At 37.7% G+C, this 26,149-nt stretch overlaps 1 protein-coding gene across 2 annotated transcripts in view; it reads left to right on the top strand.

The window, feature by feature from the left end:
• Positions 1 to 26,149, top strand: part of GRID1 (glutamate ionotropic receptor delta type subunit 1) — a 624,094-nt gene that overhangs the window by 436,274 nt on the left and 161,671 nt on the right. The window lies entirely within an intron of this gene.

The following is a 26,149-nucleotide window of genomic DNA, read 5'->3' on the forward strand; positions in this document are numbered from 1 at the left end:
ACATTCTTGCCCGGGTCTGCTACACTGTGTTCCAAATGGTCCGCATTCTTAGGGTTCAGGAATCCTAAGCAGTGAGGCCAGGTGGAAAAGGTACCAGCGGACAGGATAGCTCTGGTAATGAAGTAGGGCTGGCCTCTTAGAGCCCAGGTGGGATGCTTTACTTGGTGGCTCCCGCAGCCAGTGCTGGGCGCTGCACAGTGAGTTCAATGATGAGGAAGGGGAGTCGGGGGTGAGGGGGCTGGGAGGCTCCAGCTTGAGAATTGGGCAGTGTCTCTATTAAGCCGCTCTGAGAGAGACTCCCGGCTGTGCACAGTGAGCCACAGAAGAGAAATAAACTTCAGTCTCTTCACAGATTAGCATTCTTGCAGCGTATTTCCCAAGTAAAATGTCAACCATTCCGAACCCTCGTGCAGAACCGCTTTTGATAGAGCTGAGGACCAAAACAAACACTGCCGCTTCGTCTGAGTAAAGGGATAAGGAAAAAATTCGATTAAATACTTCATTTTAAGTAACATCACTTCATTTTGAGGACAGCATCAATACGTGCTCATTTAGGGTAGAATGTTTAGAAAATACGGATAAATGAAAAGAAGAATATAAAAGTCAGCTATAATCCCTGAAAGAAGAAATACTGTTAGCATTTCTGGTGCATTTTTCTTCTTATCATTTTTTTTCTTTTTTTCATCACTCTGTACATAGAGATGGAGATAGTAATATGTATATTTATCAAATTGCTATTTATTGTACATAAATTTTATATCCTGACTTCTCTATTTAATGCTATCTCATGAGTATTTTCTCACTTCTTTAACTGTTTTTTACAACTGTGATTTTTAATGGAAACACATTACTCAACTTATAGGGAGCCATCATTAATTTCATCTTCCCATATGATGAATCTTAGAGCATTTTCACATTATACAATAGTATTGTTACAAATATCCAAAAACATATACTTTTATTACATCCATATTTCTTTAATTTTTTTTTCAGTAAGTGGAATTACAAAACCAAGCATAATAATTTTAGGTTGTTGATATACTTGATACATATTTTCAAGTTGACTATAGAAAGACTTAATAATCTTTACATCCATCAGTAGTTTATGAAAGTCTTTGTTATAGCCTATGCTCAAAAATTGAGTGATGTAGTAAACATGTTTGCTTATTTGGTAGGAATATGAAAAAATAATGCTTCTCAATTTGCCTTTTTTAGGAGATCGTACATTTAAAAATATAATCATTGGTCATATATATTTCACACTTCATAACTTACACCTCAGGTCCTTTGCTTTTTCTGTATCAGGACTGAAATTTTTCTTTCAACTCATGTAACCTCTCTTTCAGAAGGGAATTGATGGTTATTTGTGTCAAGTGTTTTGTTCTCATATATGATTTGCTTTTGAATTAAGAAAATATTTTTGCATAGAGACATTTAAATATGTGTGCATTTGTGTTTTTTTTTAGAAAGCCATGTCCAATTTGTTAAGTAGATATTATTCATCCATACTTTCTTCTAGTGTTTTTATGGCTTGATTTTACTTCAGTGAAATCTGTCACCCACTTGGGATTGATTTGGGATAAATTGTGACATTATGATCTATCTCTTATGTTCTTTTTAGTCATGGTTCCTACTATCATTTGTCCAGTAATCCTTCCTTCCCCCATGAACTTAAACGTCATATTTATCATATGCTCTACTAAATTTTACATTATCTCCTGAATGATTTTTTAAAGAAAATTCTTAGGCTCTTTTCTCCCATTTTCCCTCTGCTTAAATGTAACTCATCTTTTATATTATTAGAATGTGCTTGTCTGCAAGTAACAATGCTCACCTTGAGTGGATTAAGCAATAATGAAGACTTCGTATCTCACATGAAAAGATGCCTGGAGTGAAGGTGGCTCCAGGGTTTTCCAATTCAGACATTCGGTGCCCGTATCAAAGGCTCTGGTCTTTTTCATCTTGATACTTGGCTGTCCACAGGGTGGAGTCTCAGCACTCCCTGTGGTTTCAGGATGGCTGTGGCGGTTCCCACTGCCATCCCCAGAAGGACAGAAGCACAGGGAAGAAGAGAGTATTCCTCTGTGTGTATCTCCTTTCTATAAATGGAGAGACCGTTCCCAGGAGTTGACCCTGGCTTCCTGTTTTGATACTAATGGTGGTTTTGCATTTTTGTTACTGCAGTTGAAGTTTCCCACCTAGGTGCGTATGTGACATTGACCTCAGATAGTTGTGTTCAACTTGTATTAGGATTTACTCCCTTCATAACACGCATAAGGAATTGCTCATTCTTTTGCACTTGCATGGACAGAGCTCTTGAAAGTCAGAAAAAATTCAACTGTCAAATTATCTGGGCTGGTTGTTGGTGTTAGAGCCATTACTTTGATATCTTGGAAAATTTCTTTTCTGGTTTCTACATTTCCTTGAGTCATTTTAAGTAATCTGTTTTACAGAAAATCATGTACAACAGTGGCATTTTCAAATGTATGATTAAAGCTTGATATAGTATTTGCAAATAATTTAAAAATATCTACCTGTTGTAATATCTTCCGTTTCATTGATACTATTGTGGTTTTGTGCTGTCTTCCTTTATTCCTTGATTAGACTTGACCGAAGTTTTTGTTGTTGTCGATTTCTTCAAAGAACTAGCTCTAATTTGTTTAATCAATTTTGTTGCATTTTATGTTACTCTAATTAATTTATTTGTTTTTCCTTCTTGTCTCCCTGCTGCCTAGTGTTCATTTCATTGTTAATTTTTAAATTTATTATATGAGGTGTTAGATAATTTGTTTTTATTCTTTCCAGTTTTGGAATGTTGTCTTGTTTATTCTGAATATAGTTGTGATTGAATCCTAGTGAGTTTTCTACTGTAAATTGAAGTATAACATTCATAGAGAAAAGTGCCTAAATCATGAGTAAATCACAGTGAATTTTCAGAACCCGCCCGTGCAATCAGTACCCACAAGAAGGAACAGCATCAGCAGTGTCCCCAGAGGTCTCCCTTGTATCCCCTCTGGTCATTACACTCATCAGCGGAAACACTGTTGACATCTAATGCACTTACTCTGTACTCTTTCATAACTGCTTTCTTTTGCTCAGCATCACGTTTGTGAATTCGTTATTGTTATTCTATGTAGTTTTAGTTCATTCATTCTTATTGTGTTTTAAAGTGTAGGTTTTATTATTATTCTGGGATGCTGAGGCCAACAGATCTGGAGAGGCCTGCCACTGATAAGATAGTTTGTTACAATTCTGAAGAGAAAAGGGCAAACCACACCACACAGGGCCACATGGGAAAGCACCAGTCTCAGTCAGGAGGCAGAAGGAAGAGGGCAAAATGAGGACAAGAGCCTTAATTGTGATTTTTGCAGGAAGAACTGGACAAAGCAGAGTAACCAGCTAGGACTGGCTAGTTTGAATAATTTTAGCAGGCTCTGGAGTGTAGGGGCTTCCCCTAGTCCTCTGATACCTTGCTCTGGATTCATGAGGGCAGGGGAATAGTAGATGAGAGTTTAAGAGCTCCATGCAGGAGATGGTTGGGGGCTGTGGGCTCTGGATTGATTACTTTGCATATAAAGGCACACATGCAGGCCAGCCATTTACTATCCCTAGGGACTAGCTAACCCCGGGAGGGATAATCTCTTCAAGGGCCCCAATATCAAAGCATCAGAAATATAGAAAATAAAAGACATGGTTAATGCATGTTGACATATAATATTCCTTTCATGAATATTTGATATTCTGTTTATTCTATTATTGACTACACTAGAGTTGTTTCCAGATTTTTTCTATTCCCAGTAATACTGCGATAAACATTGCTAGATACATCTTTTGGGGGAGCATGTGTATGTCTTTCTGTTGGGTACACACCTCAGAGTGGATTTACCAGGTCAACAGATATTTGTATGATTAATAGATACTGCCAAACACTTTTCTAAAGTGCTGATACCAGTTCGTACTCCTGTCACTGGTTCTAAGAGTTCCAGCTGTGGAGTTCACTAACCCTCAGGGAACTAATGCAGATTGCTGCTCTTTTACATGGTAATCACTCTACTGGGTGGGTAATGGTTTCTCACCGTGGTAATTTCATTTCTATATTGATTAATAATGTAGAGCTCCTTTTCATGTATTTATTGGTCATTTGGATATCTCCTTGGTGAGGTGCCTGTTTAAGACTTTCATGCAATTTTTTTCAATTTGGTTTTTAACCATTTTCTCAGTGATTTGTAGGAGGACGAGATATGTGTTTCTTCCAGTGGCAAACATTGATACAATCCATGAATCTGATTCACTTTCACATTTCCTCAGTTTCCTTTGTGATTGTATGTGTGTGTGTGTGTGTGTTTGCTCTGGGTATTACAATATACATTTGTGACTTACCAGTCTATTGGTGCCAACATTTTACCATTTCAAGTGACACGTGGAAACCTTACTTCCATCTGGATCTCTTGTTTTGCTTTTAAATTTCGTCTTGAGTATCAGTGTTATAACTTCTTTCAGACATCAAATATGATACGCATGAAACTCACGAGGAAGTCAGTCTATTGCATATAGTCATATTTCTCTCCATTCGGTTGTTCTTTCTTATTTCCAGTGCTGAAGAATCCTTTAACCATTTCTTTTCTGTTTAATGAATTTCCTTTAGCCAATCTTTAAGGATTGATCTACTAGCCACAGATTCTCTTTGTGTTCCTTCCTCTGATAATATCTTTATTTCTTCTTCATTCCTGAAAGGTAGTTTTGCCAAATAGAGAATTTGTGTCTGAGAATTCTTTTCTTTAAGCCCTGGAAAAGTGTTGTACCACTTTCTACAGGCCTCCATGGTTTCAGGTTAGGAATCTACTGTCATTTAATTTGGTTTCCTTCTGGCCGGTTTCCCTCTGGGTGCTTTCAAGATTTGGGGGCTTTTTTTAGCTTTGGGTTTCAGAAATTGTGTTATGATATGTTTTGATATGGATTTCTTTGCATTTATCCTGTTTGGGATTCCTGCATCTCTAAATTTGGTCAATTGCCAACCATTGTTTATCTGAATATTCTTTCATCCCCACACTCTTTCTCCTCTCCTTCTGATATTCCAGTGGAATGAATGTTACATTTTTTTGTTATTGTTCCACAGGGCCCCGAAGCCCTATTCACTTCCTTTTCAGTCTTGTGTTGGGTAAATTTTGTTTTTCTGTTCTCCAGTTTACTGATTCTATCATCTATCTTTTAAACTCTATGATTAATATCATCCTGTGAGGTTTTTAAAATCTTTTGTTATCATATTTTTATAGTTCCATAATCTCCATTTAGTTCTATTTTACACTTTCTCTTTCTTTGCTGATCTTTATTATTTTTTTCATTTGTTTCAAGAGAATTTATAATTGCTTGTTGAAGCATTCTTATAATGATATTTAAAATCCTCAGATAATTCTAATATCTGATTCATCCTTGTCTTAGTATCAGTTGATTGTCTTTTTTTGAAATTTGAGTTGTGATTTTCCTGGTTCTTGATATGATGGGTAATTTTTTTTTATTACATCCTGCACATCGTGGTAATTATCTTAGAAGACTGTGCGTTCTATTTAAGTCTTTTATTTTAGTAGGAATTTACCCTGTTTAGTTTGAGCATATGAGTCTGGCCTACTTTTGTCTGCTGTGCTTACAATGACTACTTCATTTTAAGAGCTGATGCCGTTTGGTGCTGCTGTTTTGATCTGCTTGGTTTATCTGGTGCTGTTGGGGCTCCTGTTGCTCCCTCTTCATGTTTCTCCAGGTTGGGCTTCACCTGGTACCTCTGGCTGAAGGAAGGGAATCTCTGTCTTGTGAAGATGAGAAACACTTCCCCGGCTGGGCCCCTGAGGCCGGACCAACCTGCCTGTGGGAAATGGAGAGCACTTCCCCAGCTGAGTCCGGATTGTGGCAGGATCCACCTTGCTAAGGCCACCTTCTGGCTGTCAGTGGAGGGCATTCACAGGCCTATGGGGAAAAAGAGGCTCCATGCTGTGGTGGAAACTCCCTTGTCGGTCCTGCCCAGCTGCCTCAGTGTCTCTTGGTAGGGAGCAGAGTCTTGGGCCCACAGTGACAGAAGGAATGCCTGCGTTATATGCGTGTGGTGAGACCTCCTTTCCAGTGCTGCCCAGCTGTCTGGGGTCTGTGGGTGGGTCAGAAGAGGCTCCGGCTGGTGCCAAAGGAGAGTATTTCCTAGATGGGGACCATTTGTTGCCAGAAGGGTTCTTGATGGATCTCCTTTGCCAGTGCTCCTGGGCTGGGCTGGCTTAGGGGAAGTATGAGCTGACGTGGGCCACCTTCTGTTGCTAGATTAGTTCCCAATTCTAGGCTTCACTTTCTTCTGTTGGTTGGGGACTGTAGGACACTCTGTCGCTCTGTTCCTCCAATCCTGGGTTCTCTAACCAGTCCCCCCACCCCCACTTTGTATCTTTCAGTGTTCTCCTTCGGTTGCCTTTTACATTATTTCCAGGGCATTTAGTTGCACTTAACAGAGAGAAATGAGTCTGCACCATCTTGTTCAGAAACTTTCATGTTGATTGATTTTTGGAAGTTAAGCAGTTTTTCATGGTTCAGATAAACCCTGCTAGGTCCTAATTCCTTCTCCTTGGTATATATCATCATGTTTAATCTGCTGATATTTTGTTGACAATTTCTTTATGTTCATGGAGAGTTTGTAATTATCCGATGTGGTAATGTCCTTATTGGGTTTCAGTATCAAGATCATTGAGGGCTGAGGTTCTTAAAAATGAGTTGGAAAGTGTTTCTTCTATTTCTGTCTCTGCAGAAGTTTGTGATGTGGGCATAACATCATGCTTAAATGTTTGGGAGATTTCACTAGTGAAGCAGACTCATGTTGATCACACACACACATCAATATGTATATTTAGATTTTGTATTATTCACTGAGTTAGTTTTATTAAGTTGTGAATTTAAAGGAACCTCTACTTACTCTAAATTGTCAAAAGTCAGGTCACAAAATACATTGTCTTTTTATTCCTGATTTTTATATTGTTTTTAAAAAGCAAATTTGGCTTATCACTTTGTGATATTTAATTTTTAAACTGATACTTGTTCTTATTTTACATTCTAATTTATCTTCCTATGATTTGTTGTTCTTTTTAAAGTCTTCTTGATATATTTGGTTAGATCATTTATTTGTTGTTTTTCTTCTTCTCATTTAAAGCTATGAATGTCCTTCTCAGTACTGTTTTAACTATACTTCACACATTTTGAAATATTTCACTTTCAATGTTTCCCAACTCAAACATCATTTAATTTCCTTTTTAATTTCATCTTGACCCATGGTTTATTTAGAAGCAAATTGCTTATTTTCCAAGCAGAGAAGGTATTCCAGTCATGATTTTATTAATGATTTCTAACCTATTTCCATCATGATCAGAGAACTTGTGAATGATGCTGGCTCTTTGAAAGTTTAGGTCTTTCTGTATGACCAGCATGTGGTCAGCTTGAGTAAATATTCCATGAGCCTTTGAAAATATTGTATTCTGTCTTGTCTTCTATAGTGACTACGGATTTGTCTGTTTCTTCTTTTATTTTAGTCTTGTTTTGAATGATTTGTTTTAGTGCTATGTTATTAGAAACATACAGTTTTAGAATTTTGGTTGTTTTCCTTTAAGACTGACCTTTTATTATTATGAAATGTCTTTCAATGCTTCTTGCATTAAAATCCTTTTGTCTGATAGCACAGCTGGCATAATGACTTGTCATGGATGTTTATTGGTCTTACCATTTTATTTTTAAACACTTTCTCATATTGAAATTATGTTTTGTTTAAGCAGCATATACTTGCTAATTTTAACTTCACTCTAACAATTCTAAAATTTTGGTTGGGAGTATTTTGTCTATTTACATTCTAGGTAACGGCTAATTTACTGGGGCTAATGGTCATCAGTTTCCTGTTTGTCGATACTGAGTATAGTTCCCTTTGCTATACAGAAGAAATGTTTTAAATCTATTTATATATATATATAGTGGTTAACATTTACAAATCTCAAACTGCTTCTCTTTGTTCTTCAGATTGAGTTATTTCTTTTGCTCTGTATTCAAGTTCACTGACTATAGAGCAGTAGATGAGGTTTCCTCTACCTGTAAGTATCAATGCTGCCACCACCACCGTGCTGAGCCAGTGAGGGCTCCCTTAAGGGTAAATTGAGAGAGAACAGGGGGAGAGAGGAAAAAAAAAATATATATATATGTATGTATACATATGTATTTAATGCATACATATATCTATATCCATGCTTTTGTCCATGAGAGAGAAAGAGAGAGAAAAACTCATCTGTGTGCAGTTTGCTTCTCTAAGTTTTAACTCCCTTCCACAACCTGCCTTCATTTCTTCATGCTTTAGAGCCCTCAGATAACTGCTTTCTGCATCTTGTCCAGAAATTGCAATTCCATTAAGCAGGAGTGAGAGATTATAGGGTATTTTTGCCACCATACCAGAACTAGAACCCTAGTCATATGTCTTTTAAACACTTAAGAGAAGTAATAAAGTATTTATAGTTGCCATCTACAAGAGGGTTTCCACAACCACGTTATCTCACAGCCTTTATTACAAATTACCGCATCACCATTTTTTGAAGGCTCTTTTCACTAGGCGTCAAATTTTAGGTTTCCAGTTATTTTTCTTTTAATAATTTACAAACGTAATTTTATTTTGTTCTTGTCTGTGTAGATTTTTTTTGAAAAATCAGTCATCAGTTTTCTTGTTGCTTCTTTCAAGAGTGTACACTTTATTACTCAAGCTGCTTTTAAGATTTTCTCTGTCTTTCATTGTCACAACTTTGAGTAGAATGTGTCTAGGTAGGTGTAGTTTACTTTACCTTTATTCTGCTGTATTTGTTGAGTCAATGTTTTGATACATTTTAATAGATTTTGGAAATTCTCAGTCATTATTTATTTTAATGCTGGTTGTGACATTTCTCTTTCCTTTTTAGACAGTTAAAATTTACTAGACATGTTTAGCAGGAACCCATGTCTTTCATGCTATACTTTTATTATTTTTTGTAATCTCTGTGCTTCATTTGAATATTGCTTGTAAATACATCTTTGAGTTAACTAGCCTCATCTTCCACTCAGTTTTTATCCTGATACAGTGAATATTAAAATTTTTATATTTTTATTTTATAGTTCTTGACTACATTTGTATAATCTGTGCAAAGTTTTCAACTTTTCATTCCATTTCTCCCTTATTTCTTCTGTTTTTCTTAACATACAGACATAACACAGGTATACTATTTATTTTCAAATCTTGGTTTGTTAGCTCCAATTTCTTCATCTACTAAGGGTTTAATTCTATTGACTATTTTATCTCTTGATTATCAGCTCCTCGTTCATTTTTTTTTTCATGAATTGTAGTAATTTTTAATTTTATCCTGGATATTGCGGGAGATATGTTGAAGGGCCTGGCTTATGTTATTTTTCTCTGATGATTGTGAAATGCTCTTAAGAAAGTCATCTAAGTTAATAACAAATCTTCCTGATACTATTGATGTTTGATTTTAGAATTTGTCATGGTGATTCTATTGTAATCTTTCCCTGACTCTTAAAGCAGGGTTCTTACCTGTAGGACATAGGCTCCTGGGGTCTCAACTGAAAGTGACTGGTATTCATCAAGATATTTATGCTTTGCTGAGCCTAAAGATATATATCGCCAGCATTCTGAGACCTCTGAAATACCTGCTTATTTCTCCATCCTCCTAGCACATCCATCACATCCTTTTAGATTCTTTGCAAGCTACGTACATATCCTAGGAGTCATCCAAGATAATGCATGCAATTTCTACAAAGATACTTTGTACCTTTTCACTGCAGCTTCTTCCTCTCTTAACATGCTTCACAAATTTGTCTCACCTTGGTATCACCAACTGTTCCCTCCACCGACTGAGCCTGCTAGTCCATTCCTTTTTTTGATTTCCACGCAAAATGGATTGAAGAATGTCTTCAGGTAAGAAGATCTGGTGTGACTATTGGGTTCCTCTCATGTTTTTTTCATTACCTCAAATGTAATCTTGTATTGGTTGATATACACAGGCCTGAAAACAGTTATTTTATACATTTTAATAGGTTTCACAGTTGTTTACTGTAGGAAGTTCCTTTGTTTTATGATTCTGTTACATATTTATTTATGTGCCCCTTTTCCCACTCCAGCTTGAAGCATTGTTTAGTTTAAATAGTCCTGAACTTTCAAATAAGGACACTACATTGTAAATATTCTCCTGGGACTAAATTTTAAATTCAACATTAGTTAATAAATTTTGTTAGGTTTTGCTAATTTAATTTTCATGGATGTATAATATTTTATTTTCTGTGTGTATGATTTATTTATCTATTTCCCTGGACTTGGACACTTGATTTATTTCTAGGGTTTTTAAAACAATTATTGTTATTGTAAACATTATTGTTTTGAACCCATTTCACTTACATATGCTCATATACAAGAATTTCTCTTGACTATGTACAGGGATGGAATTGCTCAGTTGTGATTAATCAACTCAAAAGTCAACTTATAATACCATTTTCTTTTCCCAGTGTGGTTATATTAATTTATACCTCCAGCAATACATATGATATTCCATGATCCACTACTTTGTTAAGTAATCCACTCCTTACTATGTTTTAGACTTCTTATTTTGTCAGTCAGGAAAGTGAACTTATTCACATATCCCCATCACTATAAAGGCTGAGTTCTCTTCACATGTTAATCTAGCGTACATTTTTTCCTGTTAATGTTTACTTCTTTTGCTCATTTTCGCTCTCTTTATATATTGATCATTGACTTATTTCTCTTTCTCATTGCTTAGTGAGTTCTTAATGTGTTCCTGGAGCTTATAATTTTTTGGTTTTAAGTCACACAGTTATCTTCCATGATTTGTATCGTGTTTTATTCCCCCATCTCTTTAAGGTGCCTTTCAATTAATAAGTTCTTCATCTTAATAAAGCAAGATTTATTTCTCTTTCCTTTATAATTAGTACCTTTTGTCTCTATCTCTACCTAAGGTAAAATTTTTTTCTTATACTTGCTAGTAAAAGCTTTAAAAATACTTCACTATCATTTACAAGGAATAAAGCACACCCATATAACTGGACAATTGGATGTGTAATGTTAAATGTGTTCAGGTAATAACCAGTCTATTTAAGGGATAGAGTATTTCCATGATCCCCCAAATTCTTCCATTCCCCTTTGAATTCAGTGCCCCCTCCCATTGTATACAAATGATGACCTGATATCTGTCACTATAGATTAGTTTTATCTAGTCTGGAATATATAAGTAAAGTATATTGTCCTGTGTTATATCAACATTTTTTTTTCACTTAGCCTAATGTTTTTGACTTTTTCTATGTTGTTCTGTGTGTGAGTAGTTTGTTTATTTTTATTGATGAATTGTGTTTCATTTTATGAACATAAGCACAATTTTATGGACATTTAGTTTCTTTCCAATTTTGGATGATACTAAGAACATTAATATACAATTCCTTATGTGGATGTGGATTTATGCTTTCATTTCTCTTGAGTAAATATCTAGGAATGTGGCAGGTGTGTGTCTAGCTTTATAAGAAACTGCCAAGCTGTTTTCCAAATTGGCTGTACCATTTTGCAATATCAGCAATGTATGAAAGTTCTAGTTGCTGCATATTCTTGCCAATGCTTGATGTGTCTATTAAATTTTTGTCATTGTAGTGGATGTAGAGTGGTATCTCTGTTTTCAAATTTCTCTTCTTCAATGACTAATGAATATTGTTGAACACCATTTTATGTACTTATTTGCAATTTCTAATTTGTTCTTTTCTAAAGTGTCTATTCAGATCTTTTGCCAATTTAAAATAATTGGCAAATGTTTTATTGTCTTCTTTTATTGAGTCATATGATTTCTTTCATATTCTGGATACCAGTCATTTGTTGGATGTATGCATTATTATTATTTTCTCCCAGCCCATGGTTTCCCTTTTAATTTCCTGGTAGTGTCTTTCAAATGTCATAAACACTTAATAGCTATAGAATCCAATTTATCAAAAAATTTTATGGCCAATGCCTTGTGTTTCCTATATGTAAAATCACCTTTGCCTACCGGAAAGTTGTGAATATTGTTTCCTATCTTACCTTTTGGAAGTTTTGTAGAAAACTTTACTTTTCTGTCTATGATTCACCTTGAGCTATTATTTTGCACATGGTACGAGGTAGGCATTGATGTCATTATTTATTCACATGATATCTAATTGTTGAAAATGCTGCCCTAGTGAGTTACATTGAAATCTTGGTTGAAAATCAATTGAGTATGTGTAGGTGGGTCTTTTTTCCTGGACTCTCTTTTCTGTTTCTTTTTTTTTTATGCATCTCTTCTTATACTAATATAACTCTTTCTTTATTGCTGAAACTTTATAGTAAATCTTTTTTTTATAATAAATCTTGATGTCAGATGATATAAATTCTCCACCTTTGTTTTTCTTGGTAAAAAAAAAATTTCTATTTTAGATCTTTTAAGCTTTTAGAATCATGTAATTTCTTTTGAATCAGATTGTCAATTTCTTAATATACCTGCTGGGATATTTGAGGCTTATTAATTTTTTGATCAATATAGGATTTATTAGACATCTTAACAATATTGAGATTTCACCTGTGAACATAGTAAATCTTTCCATTAACTTAGGTTCTATTTTATTTCTCTTATCAACAGTGTATAGTTTTTAGTGTTCAGCTCTTGTGTATATTTTAATAAACTTATCCTCATGTATTTTCTATTTCACATATAAATGTTATTTTATAAATGTTTCAAATGTTATTTTAAAGTTTCATTTTCCAGTTGGTAACTGCTGATATATGGAGATAACACTATATTTTTATATATTGACATTGTATCCGATGACCTTATAAATATTATTTTTTATCCTAGTAGTTTTTTCCCTAGATTTTTTTAATTTTTGGATTTTCTACACCATGATTAAAAAAAGATAGTCAACTTTTTTCTGTCTTTCTCTTCCTTCTTCCTTCCTTCCCCCCCTCTTCCTTTCTCTTTCTTTTTTCACGTTTTCCTTTTACACTTATGATGTTGAAAAGACAAGGTGAGAGTTGATGTCCTTTCCTTGTCCTTATCTTAGTGGGAAAGTATTTAGACTTTCACCATTAAGTGTCAGGTGAAATGAAGGCTTTTTTGAGCATGCTCTTTATCCAGATTCTACTTTGCTGAGATTTTTAATCCATGAATTCCACTTTCCTCCCTGCTCCCACTATGTAACCAGGGTTTTATCACCTCCTGATAAGCTGAATGTCTTCTCTTTTCACCTGCTGGCTCCTAGACACAGGGAATTAAAGGGAAGGAAGAAAGGAAGGAGGGAAAGAAGGAAAGAAGGAAGGAAGGAAGGAAGGAAGAAACGAAGGAAGGAAGATTTTTATTCCTTGCTTTGCAGGGTATTGCATCTTTTTTTTCTTTTTTTGTAGTTGGGGTTTGCATGGTGTATCTGTTTTCATCCTTTTATTTTTAACCTGTTTCTTTAAATGTAAAGAGTGTTTTTTGTAGACAACATATCTGGCTTAAACATGTTGTTCTGACAATCTTCACCTTTTATTTGTATGTTTGCTTCATTTGCATAGAGAATAGTTTCTATGGTTAGATTAAGGTCTGTAGCTTTGCTATTTGTCTATTTGTACTACCTGGGTTTGCTGCTGCTGTGGTTTCCTTCCTTCTCTTTTGTTACCTTCTCTTTTGTTATGTTTTAATATTCCATTTAATCTCCTCTATTGGTTTATTAGATGTGTCTTCAATTTTTAATTTTTAGTGCTTGTCTTAAGGTTTATCATATGCATCTTTAATTTGTCACCTACCTTCAAATAGTAGTATACCTATTCATGTATAATGTAAGACCCTTCCAACAGTATACTTTCAATTTCCACTACCCTATACTTAATTAATGTTGTCATTAATTTCATTTTTACTCATGTTTTAAACCTACAGTTTCTTGTTAGTGATTTTGTTTACATACCCAATTATATTTTTAAAATGAAAAACATTCAAAAATCTATTACACAGTTTCCTTCACTCTTTATTGATCTGTTAGTTCCACATTTCTGTGTGATATTTTCTTCCAGCAGCCTGAAAACTTCCTTTAACGTTTTGTGTTGGGCATTTTTTTGTTTGTGAGTATGCTTTATTATTCCTCATTTTTCAAGGGATTTTATTTGGCTGCACATAAAATTCTACTGTGATAATTAATTTTTTGATAACAATTGTGTTTTATTATCTTCTGTCTTGTCCAGTGTCTGAAAATAGTCACTTCATATATTTAGTCCAACTTTTTATTTATTTATGTTGGAAGGACTAGTGTGACACTGATTACGCTGCTATAACCAGGAGTAAGAATTCTTTCTGTTAAAGTTTAGTTTTTTATTTCCTTTTAAACTTAAGGTCTGAATCGATCAGGAAGTGATTTTTCAGTATAATGTGAAGATAAAATTTTATTTTTAAGAAGTTATGGGTAAGTAACCATTTACCACAGTTCTATTTATTGAACAGTATTTTTCCTAATGATTTATCATGCCTCTTCCCCATAGCTAATTTCCATAAATATTTGTGGATCTGTTTCTGAGCTCTGTCCTATTATGTTGGTCAGTTGATCTATTCCTATACCAGTACTGAACAGTTATAATTTCTATGGCTTAATAATAAATATATGAAGTACACTATCTGTTAAGTTCGGTCCCCTCTTTCAGTTCTTCTTCAGAAATGCCTTAGCTATCCCTAGCTATTTGTTCTTCCATATTGCTTTTTCTGATTAGCATTTCTTTGCTTGTATAGATCAATTTAGGGAGAATTGAAATCTTAGCACATTATGTCTGTCTTTCCTTGATCATGAGTTAACTGTTCACTTTTTTAAAAATTCTTAAATGACTTTCAGTCATTTTAACATTTTTGTGTTGACCTTTCACATATTTTGTTAGATTTATATGCTATTGTAAATGCTTTTTTTCTTTAAAGATTTTTTTTCTAATTATTTGGTGTATAAACAACTGACTTTAGATTAAATAGATCTTATAATCATTCATCTTGCTTAAGTTCATCTCTTACAGCTAAAGATTTTTCACAAGGTCATTTGTATTTGTTTTACATACACATAACTATGTGATCTAAAAATAATAACTCTCATTTCCTCCTTTATAATCTTTGGGTCTTTTTTGCTCTTTCTTTTTTTTGTATATGCTAGAACTTCTAGTATAATGTTGAATAGATTTGGTAATGGTGAGCATCCTTTCATCTTTCTGATTTTAAAGTGATTGCTTTATTAGTTCCCACTTAGGATTATGTTTATTAAATGTACTTTATGGATAACTTTAATCAGATTAAAGAACTTTCCTTCTATTCTTAATATATCATGATTTTCATCATGCATAGATAGCGAGGATTATGAAAAGTTTTTCTGCCTCTGTAAAGTGAAGAGGGGTTTTCTCTATTAATGTATTTAATCTAGGTTATATGCTGTTATATTTAGTTGTTTAGAATTTGTTTTAAATATTTTTGTCTAAATATTTTGCATCTACATTTAAGAATGAAATGGCTCAGAAAAATATTCTTCTTGTACTGTTTTTGATCCTTTTGGGATCAAAATTATAGTGGATCATGAGATGAGTTAGGGTCTGCTCCTTCTTATAATTTCTAAAAGGACACGTTCTTTATAAATTTACCAGAGATTGCCTGTAAAACTGTCAAGAACTTATTCGTGGAAAAAAATCTAACTACTGCTTTAACATTTCTTTAAAAGCTATAGGAATTTTTGTGTTTTATTTCTTCTTAAGTCATTCATGTATTAGTTTTAACAAATACACCTTTTAACTTTTAAAAGTTACTAGCATAAAAGAATTACTAATATTCTCTTTTATTTTTAGTCTCTGCTATATTAGTAATTATGTCAGTTTTTCATTCATCATATTATTTATTTTTACCTCTCTCTCTCTTGAAAAATCAATAATCCCTGAAGGCTGTCTATTTTGTTCTTCTTTTTTAGAAAAACTAGCTTTTATCTCTGTTTGATTCTTTCTGTTTTAACAAAGCAAATAGCCCAAACTTTTATCACCAGATTCTGGCTGCAGCAATTGTTAGCCATGCGGTCGTGTGTAAATCCCTTAAGCTCTTGGTCTTTTGATTTGCACCTTTGCAAATTATTGTTCTGATGATTAGATGAGTTACCAATTATAAAACATTTAAAGCAGTGCCTAGCAAATGGTTATATATGAATAATTTTTTAGTAAAGAAATCTTTTATTCATTTCTGTTCTTATCTTTTCGTATCTTTATTATCTCCTTTCTTATATATTTTGGAAGTATTATCTTCTTTCTAAATTTTTAATGCTTGTTCCTCTTCTAATGCAAGGATTAGAAGCTATACATTTTCCACAAAGGGCCACTTTTGCTATATTGTATAAACTTTGCTAGGTGGTTGCAGTATTATTACTATTATTATTGTTGTTAGTTAGTTTTAGGTGGTTTTGAACTACCCACTATGAATTTTTCTATGATTTCTGAGTTATTTAGAAGGACTTATTTTTTTCATATAAGGACTGTCTTATTTACCTCTTTGTTATTAACCTGCTAACTTTTGGTCAAGAGCATAGTTTGTTCATCTTTAGTATGTAATCAGCTTTTGGAAATGTATCTTATTTGTTTGAGAAAAATATATGTTTTTAAGTTGTCCTGAACGTAATTATATGTTCATTAAATTGTGTTGTTTGCATATTTTACATCTTTGGTGATTATTTGTCTGCTCGACCAAAAGCTGCTTAGAAATTAATTACTGTGTTGCTAGATTTTTACATTTCTCTTTGCAATTCTGTATGTTTGCTTTATGCATTGTGAAGCTAATTATTGGGTACGTATATGTTTAGACATATATCTTTTTGAGTAAACTCTTGAACATTCTGTAGTGACTCTCTATATTATTTATACTTTTTTTGCCTTAATGTTTATCTTGTCTGATATTACTTTTTTAAAGTTTTTTTATTAGTTTTGTGTGGCATATTTTTTTTCTCACTCCTTTACTTTTAACCTCTGTGTCCTTAAACCACAATTTGCAAACAACACACAGCAGATTTTCCCCCAATTATTGTTTTTAAACTGCAAACAATATTTACAGTGAATATTAAAATTTTGAATTTTTCTGTCATTTGAAGATTTTGTTTAAATTATCCAGCTTTTTCTGCCTTTAAAAAAATTTTTTTTGCCTTTATTCAAATGATAAGAAATGTAGCTGCTTTGTACCAATAACGTCTGCCATCACCCACATCATCTTGTTATTTTCTAGAATTTTCATTTTGGTTTGTTATGGATCTACTTTGTCTTTTCATTTTATGATACTTTTAGGCTTTTAAAGACAAAAGGAATCTTTACAGTTATTTTTTCACCCCTATTTCATGAATCTCCTACCACATCTGCTAGATTTGTTCCTTTTCTTATTTGAGTACTTTCTCACAGTCTTTCTAAAATGGGTTTTTGTGTGACAAACCTAATGAGGCCTTGTACATCTGACAATTATTTTATGACGTATGAAAGGCAATTTGGCTGGATATAAAATTCCAGGTTTAATGTACCTTTGCTTCAAATGCCTTAAAAAAAATATTACTCCATTGTCTCATGAAACCAGTGTTGCTGTTAAGAAGTCTGATGTCGAATGACTGTGATCGGTTATTTGTTCTTTCTCTCAGGAAACAATTTGATTTTTTTTTCTTTATTTAGGATATCTTAAATTTTCACTATAATATCAATTCTTACATTTGCTTATTTCTCTATATTTCATCCTGTGGCACCTTCAATCCAAGGTCATTCTTTTTTCTTGAAGTCTTGGAAATCTATCTGCAGGGTTCTGTCATTTATTTTCTCCTCTGCCATCCCTCAGGCCCCTCACCCACAGACTGATTTTTGTCTGTTTCTTAGCTTCATGCTCCTCCCCTGCTTCCCTGTGGTACCCAGTGTGGTCCAGGATGCTTCTGCTACTTTCTTCTGACTTGCATTCCTGTATTACAAACAAGGGTTGTTAGTATTGCTTCTTGATACTCTACATACTTTTGAGAGGAAAGTGACCGATTGGCATTTCGTTATCAGAAATCCAAAAATTTGAATTAACACATATACACTGTGTGCTTAAATTATTTCAGTGTTTAGCATCATTGCTTTTCTACCGTGATTTGCCTATCTTGGTTTCTGAACTCTGCTCTCTCTTTCAGGTGGATTGATTTTATATTCATGCTACTTTTCCAATGTGCTGGATTGTGTATTTTATGCAATTATTCCAAGTGTGTCACTTCTGTTAATTTCTAAGCCTTTTATATCTGGCAATGCCATTCTTAACCTAGAATCCAATTCTTGTGTTATTACATAAGCTGGAGACATTTATTCCCTTTTCTCTGTTTTTAGTGTGAGGAAGGGAAAATATGAAATCAAACTGACTTAAGTCAACACCACTTTTTGGGTAAGACTTTGTCATAGTATGTACTCTTTGTTCAGTTAAAATATTTATTTTAGCAGAAAATGTCTAGACTTATTTGAAATGATTTTCTTTCAAGTACTGTAAGTCCCTTTGATTTATAATCAGTTCTTTTAAAATTCAAAAACTATTTCTTTATGTGTGTCTTCATTTGGTTCTTTAAAGTGTTGCGTGTTTTGTGTGTTGTTAAGGTTTGTGTTATGTGTTTTCTAAGAATCTTCTGTGATTCTGGCTTTTCTCCCCATCCTTGGTCCTCTCCATACTTCCCACGTTAGCCCATGTCACTGCTGTTTCTGTCATTGCCCTCACATAGCAGGGGAAAGGAGGCATCACCTCACCAAGTCAGTCTTCTCTTTGTGCATTCCAATGTAGTCTTGTATGTTGTTGGGATTTAAAGTTTGGATTTATTGGCAACCCTTCCTTCCTTAACTTACCAACTCCCTCTTAAGCTCAACTTGCTATTGCTCTGTCTCTTCCTGTGACTTTCCATCTTTGCCTGTTTTCCTTTAGTTCTTTGTAAATTTCATTTAAAAAAGAAATGTCCTCTGAATTCTTTTGCAGATGTGGTTTACCACATTGTACACTGGTCTGTGTATCATCACTTTCTCTGGCATTCGAAATAGATTACCCGGTAAGCAGCTGCAGTCCCAGCTGTAGGATGTTAAGCTTCTTTCTACATCTGCCCCAGCCCAGTGTGCTTTGCTGGTGGGGGGAACTACATTTCCAAGGATTCAATGTGTTCTTGCCCCGTCTTCTCCACTTCGGGCTCTACAGTTCTCTGGAAATTGTTTTCCCTGAATGGACTTAGAACGTTTTCTGAAAATATGTTTCAGGGAACGCTAGTTCTTCTTAATGTGTATAGACGTTAAGTGAAAAATAAAAGTGCCAAGTATTCAAATGTATTTAAGAAATAGTGAAACAAAACCATAAAGGATTCGTTAACTGAATGGCTTCTCTGAGCCTTTGATGGCTCTGTAGCTGCTTGAGATGGGGCTAGACGAGGCTCTTTGAGATACGACTGGTAGGACTAATGTTCTGCAGATCACCTTCCAGGAACATTTGCTATCATATGTGTGGGATGATGGAGAAATTTGTCTAGCTGGCCGGGAGCAGGAAGCACATGCTCGTGGGATTGCTGTGCACCCTTCAAGTTACTTTAGACCCTGGGTGCCAATCTCAGGAGCAAGCAAGAAAGGGAAGGGTGATGTTATGCCATTTCAGAAAGGCCAGGCTCTCCTGTCTTTTGCCAAAAAATGTAGGTAGTCCACTGATTTTATTTCTCAATCCATATCCATCAACCTTCTACTCCATGGAAATCCCCCAATATTTACAATAGGATGATTACCAAATTGTCTTTGTCTTTTTCCTTTGACTTTTAAAGAATCTTTTCTTTGTCTTCATAAATAAAACTTGGAAGTTCAGGGGAAATGGGCTATCTGCCATTTTAAAACAGAGACTTAGGTAAATAGTGCAAGAGGTTGGTAAATAGTCCACATTGAATTTGCTCTCTCTTTGGGGGCAGGGAAAGCAATCATTTGGAAGCATGCCAGCTTTACACTTCTGCACGAACATCTGACCTCAAAGGCACGGCTATGTTGTCTCATAATGACAGCAGACAGATGCAAGTTCTTATTTCTGGCTCAGCTGTCTCTCGCAGCACGTGGCTCATTTGGCACCAGTGGAGAGTCCTGGCTGCACCCCAGCACTAGTTTAGAAGTCAAACCTGGAACTTGCCACTACTTAATCCCCATCAAAGGTAGCTTGTGAGAAGCAATTCTTTTAGTAGATTACCCAAAAGCTATTCAACCCGTCAACCCTTTGGACATTCTAGAGTTTATAATCCAATAAAGCTGGGCGTCAAATGAGCTTCCTCTGTTGAGAATTGCTTTCCTCCATGAAGACCCATTTCATCCGGTATTTTTGGTGTGATGTCAATGGCTGTCATGGAGCGACACGGTTAGAAATACACTTATGAAACTCATTATTGACTTTGTTGTGAGCCTGATCTTGGAAACATTCACTGCCTGACATGTTTTTCGCTCTAAGCACTGATGCACTGGGACTTAGTCTCAGCGACAGAAAGAGCATGCTTGTTTCTGTCTTGTGATATTACAAGTCGTGTAAGTGATTAGGGTACCCATCATGTTAAGTAGCTAAAATGATGGGTGACAGAGTTGATATTTAAATCATTATGACAGGCTGGTAGAGGCTAACCAGATAACCTCAGCAGGGGAAAATCTACAGCCTTCATTTGGGTAAAAACAATCAATTTGAAACACCTGTCCTGACAAGCAAGATTAATTCGGCTTTTCCGGAAGTGTGTTGTGAACAACCACACTTGGAGGAGATGCTTCAGAAGAAAACCAAGTATGGGAAATGCTGTATGTTAAATTTATCTTACGATGATTCACTACACACATTAGCATATTAAAAGTCTGTAGTAAAGAAATCTGCTTAGTTTTTGTCGTTGCCATCTTTTCTTCGAAGGTACTTTGACCGCAGGACTTTCCGTATCGCGGTTGCTATCACTCCTCACAGGGCCCTGTACTATTGGACGAGTGCTCTGAAAAATTCACTGTAGAAAATGCTGGGTTAAACCATTTAACCTAAAAGACCAGTGGGCTTTTCCTCACGCTATCGGCTGTCTCCCACTATCGTAATGCTTTTATTTTTTCATATGCTTTTCATTATCTGCCTGGAACTTTTCCTTTGCCATAATCGTAATAGCTATCATTGGTGGGGCGTCCAGGACATGTTATACATTGTGTGCAGTTAATATTAATAAGGGTAACAAGTATGCTGAAAGGGGAGGCCCTGGAGAGACCGTCCTGCACCGTAGGGGTTGCAGGACTGCATGTGACAATAGGTCGTGCTCCAAGAGCAGGACTTGATTCCTTCATTCGCATCTTGACCGACTTTCTTCCAGGCCTGTGCTAGGTTCTGTGAATAAAGTTAACAAATAAGATATAGACACGCCAAGGGCTTCACATCCAGCATGGTGACAGACAAGTGAACGCATGGGCCCCAGCGTAAGATATCATGGGCTTTGCCTGCCACCTCCTCCACATAGGTCACATGTTATAGAATAGCTTGCTATCCGTTCTGAAAATCCCCACTGAGGAAGGCAGGGTGTGTCCAAAAGCAATGGGGACCACTGAAGGATATTAAAAGGGGTGATGGCATGGTTAGGTTTCTTTTTAGATAATTCCATATGGTGAGGGGTTGAAAGGAAGGGAGACTGGAGGTATGAAGGCTGGTGGGGAGGCCACTAAAACAGTTTAGGAGAGAAATGTTGAGAGTGTGGACCAAGGCTCTGGCAGGGAGGCTTGGAAAGGGTCAAAAGACTTGAGAGAACTGTAGGAAGGAGATGGGATATGAGGGAGGACTAGGTTACCATCAATACTTGTGACCTTGCCATCCAATAGCACATGTGATCCTAGAAGTGGTCCTAGGACAGCGGTCCTATAGAGGTATGGGAGTTGCTTTTATCATTCCAGAAGAGAAAGATCATAGGGAGACAGCTTTCAACTAACGTAAGTTTCTAACAGAGCTGTCAGAAGAGAGCACGGGCTGCCTTGTGAGGAAGTGAGTGCCCGTCCCTAGGGGTATTCAAGCAGAGTCCAGATGCTATGGTGGGGACTTTTGTTGTCAGTGGGATGCTTGATGAATTGATCTCTGAAATTCCTTCCCATACTAGGTTTCTGTAGTTCTTTTTCTTCTTTTTTAATTGAAGTACAGTTGATGTACAATGTTGTGTTAATTTCTGGTGTACAGCATAGTGATTCAGTTATTCCTTTTTCATGTTCTTTTTCATTATAGGCTGTTACAAGATACTGGATATAGTTCTCTGTGCTATACAGTAGGACCTTTTCGTATATCTGTTTTATATATGGTAGTTAGTATCTGCAAGTCCTTAACTCCCAGTTTATCTCTCCCCAATCCCTTTCCCCCGGTAACCATAAGTTTGTTTTCTATGACTGTGGGTCTGTTTCTGTTCTGTAAATAAGCTCATTCATATATTTTTTTAAGATTCCACAAATAAGTGATGTCATATGGTATTTTTCCTTCTCTAGGTTTCTGTAATTCTCAATCTCTGCCATATTCTCAGGTATTCCGTAGTTTCTAAAACCATAGTCATAAAGACGGGGACAGAGTTAAGACCACACCACACAAATGACATGCAACGTAGTGCTTTGTTTTCTATCAAGATGGAAAGATCTGATCTGTGTATTTGGATTCAGACCGTTTCAGGTCATGCGGGTACTTGGTGGCCCGAAGGCCTTGGAACCCAGGATGCATACCCTCCATCTGTGGGACCCCCATTATCTGTGCACATCGGCAGCCAAAGCCAGGGATGTGAGGCTTCGTATCTACATCTCCCTGGAAATACTGGTACAGATTTCCTCCATTGCAGACGAGGCATCAGGCATATTATCCATTAACAATTGTTTTATTTGAAAGTAGTTAAAAGAAAGGACCATGTGGACATTCTTGGAGGTTGTAGGACTTCTCTGTGGCTAGGTCCCCAAAGACCTGGATGTCTTGACCCACGTGGAACACCACTGTCCACAGCTAGTTCTCTTCCCTGCCCGGAGGCATGCCTTGGACGGGAGCGGGGCAGGGCAAGGTGTGGCAGAGCCCCAAAGTAAGCATTTAACTAAATCTGAGATGTTTTGCATCGTCCTCGCTGCTGTCTTTCTGGTAGGTGTCCTTCGACCACCCTCTGCGTTGTTGGCTGGCGTTGGCGTCTCACCAGCCCTGCACTCTCCTGTAGTTTTATTGGAAGGGGAATTAGACTCGATACCTGTGGCTCCCCCTGTAGAACTACAGGGTGTCCCTTCCATTGTTCCACTGGGGTGTCAGGAGGGAGGGGCTTCAGCTTCACAGGGAAGAAGCCCAGGTCCTTTGAGAGGGCGTGGAATGGCCCTGCCTTTGAACTTGCCCTGTGGACCTGTGTGCTCAGACAGGGCTGCAGCTGCAGCTTTCTTTAGCCCGTGCTGGGGGGATGGTGGAGGGAGCCCGGAGCCCCGAGGCCTGCCACCCCCCTCAGCTTGGCTCGCAAGCTGGATTCCAGAGCAATAAACCTTGCATCCTGCCAGAGAACAAATCATCTCAGCAAGAAAGAGGATTCTGGCTTCCAGTGTCTGATGACTGATTATGAAGTACAGCCAAGAGGAAAAAATCGTTTTAAAAATATTGAAAGGCACCTCGCCAGGGCTCCCTCCACTGGTGGAAATATCAATACAAGATTCATCTGAGGCCCCGAGTCCTGTGGCATCATCACCTAGAGACAGGAAAGACGCTGTCTGCATTTCAGAACTGACAGCTACAGTTTGTTTCTGCCCCTGCTGCTGCTGCCGCCGCCGTCAGGAGCTTCATGTGACAAGGTGGCTCTCTGGTGGCAGTGGCGGTGGGGACACGATCGTCTGGCGGGGTGGGCAGTGGTTCCAGGGAGGCTGACTTCCCAAGCCTATGGGAAGAGGATCTGGGGAAAGGCATACTCCACAGTTTGGTGGGGTGGACAGGAACTTTAGCTGTGGCCTCACCTGTCAGTGCCCAGCCCAGCAGCTTTGTCCTCGAGGCTCCTCTCCTCCCCTCCTGCCTTGTCCTGCCGCCCTCCCTGCAGATGAACACCGGACCCTCCCCTCCAGCCCTCCCACTGTGCCCCCAAACAGGATCTCCCGGCATCTCTTTCCTAAGCTCCACAGTTGCTTTTTATCTACCTCTGTTGTCTTATAATCTCTTCTTTGAACTCCCATCTCTCTTCTTAGATTTCTTTTTCCTTCAAGAGACCATGTTATCTGTAACTTCTCTGAGACTGGGGAGAATATTTGTCTGAACTCTTCATTTTTCTTTTTTTTTCCCCCTCTCCCTGAGAGATAATTCATTGTGATGGATCTTGCATTTTCTTTTTGGTGGGGGGAGATAATTAGGTTTATTTATTATTTATTTATTCTTAGAGGAGGCACTGGGGATTGAACCCAGGAACTCATGCATTGCTAAGCATGTGCTCTACCACCTGAGCCATACCCTCCCCCTTGGATCTTATATTTTCTTTATCTGCTCTTTCTGTTGTTCTGTTCTTCCCCATGCCTGCTCCTCCCTCCCCCAACCCATTTTGGGGGAAATTCTGTTCATATGGTCATTGTTTGCTTCCTTTCTGGTTGTTACCCATCTTTGAGGACTGCTAGCTCCCTGTTAAAGGAAGCGTGGGGAGGAGCTGGGGCTAGGAGTGAGAGGGGCAGGGGCAATCCTGGACCTCCATCCGATTCAGTGGTGCCCTCATGGAGCCTGCAATTCACTTTGTCCTGGGTGTGCATCTCTCTATGATTCTCAGGATTCAAAGTGTGAGGGAACTTGCAGAAAATCACCTTAAGATCCACATTATCCTCCTTATGGCTTGGGGTGTCAGCTCCTTCACTCCACCGTGTCTTGGGACATCTGTCCTGGTTGGGGCCTGGCTAGAGACCACTGCATGGCCTTTCCCCTCTTGGGCCCCTGTTGTGTTCGGGGTCTGACCTGGCCTCTTCACTGACATTGCTCACTCCTTCCGTGGGCTCACTCACCTGGGGACACCCGTGTTCTGGTATTTAGCATCTGTCTCTCCACTCAGGGATCACCCCCAAACAGGTGTGCCCTGGTCATTGTGGTTTGGAGTCTCTGGGGGTGAAGGTCCCTTGTTGTCACTGGGAAAGTCAGGATTAGAAGGGGATCAGATTAGGAGGGCAGTAGAGTGTGACCTCAGGAAGACCAGGAGGAGCCAGTGAGTTTCTCATCTCTGCTTCACACAGTGTTGGACTGTGGCCGACATCTTGGAACTCCCTAACAGGAGAGCAGGGGCTGGGTGGCAGAGGGCTCTGTGCAGCCCATGATGAGGGCTTGTTCTGGGCAGTGGGAAAGGGCAGAGAGGAGATGGTTGAGGAGGAGGAATGACAAGATGAATGTCCCTGCAAGGACAAGGTACCTGACTCTGTTAAAGCCCATTGTCTATCAGCAGCCATCTCTGTCCTCTGCCTCTAGATGCCCCCTTATCGAGCAGGGTGGTGTGCATCCCCATGGTCACCCGACCAAGCCAGATGGCAGATTGGACCAAGAGCCCAGCCACCTCCTGCCAGGCAGCTCCTGCTCTGATGCAGGGTAGGGTCAGGTCCAAAGCCAGTGACCTCAGTGTGTCCTGCTTCTACTCCATCCCCGCCGTGATTTCCCTGCCCTGCCGTCTCCCCACAGATGCAGACCTTGATTGTTTCCTGCCAGTTTCCCTTTTTCAAGGCCCAGAATGGCTCCTGGGTGTAGAGTCAGGTCCTCTGAGGACAGTTGCTTAGTGACAGACTGCTGGTGCTTGGCGGACAGAGTGTCATCTCATTTAATCATCTTCTGCTCAATCTGTATTTACCGAGTTCCCAGGACCTGCCAGTCATGGGGTGAGGTGCCAGGGAAATGGCAGGGGACAAAAGGAGACACAGCTTTGCCCTCTCTCCAGTCTGGTGGCCAGTCCTTACCCCATTCAGTAGGCATTTTCCGTGATGCTCTGAGCGCCGTCGCTGCGGGAAGACAGGGCGTTCCAGGAGAGCACATGGCAGTGGTCCGGGGCAGCATCAAGAAAAGCTTCCACACAAAGTAACATTGAAACTGAGGCCTGAAGCAGAGTCAGGTTAAGGAGTGGGGAAAGGGAG

Source organism: Vicugna pacos, chromosome 11 (genome assembly GCF_048564905.1).
Source record: "Vicugna pacos chromosome 11, VicPac4, whole genome shotgun sequence".
Taxonomy (NCBI): Eukaryota; Metazoa; Chordata; class Mammalia; order Artiodactyla; family Camelidae; genus Vicugna; species Vicugna pacos.